The sequence below is a fragment of the Microcebus murinus genome, chromosome 12 (genome assembly GCF_040939455.1).
Source record: "Microcebus murinus isolate Inina chromosome 12, M.murinus_Inina_mat1.0, whole genome shotgun sequence".
In the NCBI taxonomy this organism is placed as follows: Eukaryota; Metazoa; Chordata; class Mammalia; order Primates; family Cheirogaleidae; genus Microcebus; species Microcebus murinus.
The window spans coordinates 89739270-89741030 of NC_134115.1; the positions used below are offsets into that span (position 1 = coordinate 89739270).

Below are 1761 nucleotides of genomic sequence, written 5' to 3' on the forward strand. Positions count from 1 at the left end.
GCAACACCTTACCAGGAGCTGAATCACACACAACAGTCACTTTTCTGCACACCCCAGGCTCCTTCCTCTCCCACGTCAGCCAACAGACCAAACCCGTTAAGGATGTTCAATCCCAAACCTAAATTCCAGGAGAGATGAGCCGATCGGCCCGGCTTCATTGGTCCACCTTGGATCCAGCCAGGTCTGGCGCGAGGGGTGGGGGGAGGGGAGGTTGGAATTACACAGTGCACACAGTTGCTGGGGTCTACACATGTGGTCTGGTTTTCAGCACATGGGGCACAGCATTGTCTCCTGATAGTGAAGCCGGACCTTGCCGTTGATTTGCTGCAACCGCCACTTGCCATTGATGATCATTCTTCTCTCCTTTCAGCGGAGCAAAGGGGAGAGGACGCAGTCTGAGTGGTTCCTTTAAAAAAAAAAAAGCTGGTTTGAAACAGATATATTTTCAGTAATGATTCATAAGATAACCACAGCCCTGCATCAGGTTGAAATGGGGTTTCTGGAATCTGAAAAGGAAATTTAAAAAACAATTCAATTTATAATGGCATCAAAAATAAATGGCCAGGTGTGGTGGCACGCGCCTATAGTCCCAGCTACTTGGGAGGCTGAGGCAGGAGGGTCGCTTAAGTCCAAGTATATGAGTCCAGCCTGGGCAACACATCAAGACCCTATCTCTAAAAATAATAAAAATAATTTAATTAAAAAAAATAAAAATAACAGAATCCTTAGGGATAAACTTAACCAAGGAGGTTAAAGACTTACACACTGAAAACTACAAAACATTTCTGAAAGAAATTAAAAAAGACATAAATAAACGAAAAGATATCCCATATTCATGGATTGGAAGACTTAATATTGTTAAAATATCAGTACTACCCAAAGCAATCTACAGATGTAATGCAATCCCTATCAAAATCTAATGGGTTTGTTTTTTTTTTGCAGAAATAGAAAAATCCATCCTAAAAATTTTTTTTTTCACATTTTACCCTGTCATCCTAAGACTGATATGGAATCTCGAGGGTCTGTGAATAACCAACAACCCTGAGAGACAACAAAGCTGGAGAACTCACATCTTTTGATTTCAAAATAACTACAAAGCGGCCGGGCGCGGTGGCTCACACCTGTAATCCTAGCACTCTGGGAGGCCGAGGCGGGCGGATTGCTCAAGGTCAGGAGTTCAAAACCAGCCTGAGTGAGACCCCGTCTCTACCATAAAAATAGAAAGAAATTAATTGGCCAGCTAATATATATTTATAAAAATTAGCCGGGCATGGTGGTGCATGCCTGTAGTCCCAGCTACTTGGGAGGCTGAGGCAGGAGGATTGCTTGAGCCCAGGAGTTTGAGGTTGCTATGAGCTAGGCTGACACCATGGCACTCACTCTAGCCTGGGCAAGAAAGCGAGACTCTGTCTCAAAAAAAAAGAAAAAATAATAAAATAAAATAACTACAAAGCTACAGTAATTAAAGTAGATTGGTGCTGGGATAAAGACAGACAAGTAGACCAATGGAATAAAATAGACAGCCCAGAATTAAACACTCACATGTATGGTTAAGTGATTATTGACAAGGGTGCAAACTCCATTCAATGAGAAAAGACAGTCTTTTCAACCAATGGTGCTGTGAAAACTGGATATACACACTTAAAAAATGAAGTTGGGGCCGGGCGCGGTGGCTCACACCTGTAATCCTAGCACTCTGGGAGGCCGAGGCGGGCGGATTGCTCGAGGTTGGGAGTTCGAAACCATCCTGAGCGAGACCCC

At 43.5% G+C, this 1761-nt stretch overlaps 1 pseudogene; it reads left to right on the plus strand.

Moving 5' to 3' along the window:
- Positions 1 to 271: 271 nt before the first annotated feature.
- On the plus strand, positions 272 to 399 carry LOC142874619 (uncharacterized; annotated as a pseudogene).
- The last annotated feature ends 1362 nt before the right edge of the window (positions 400 to 1761 follow it).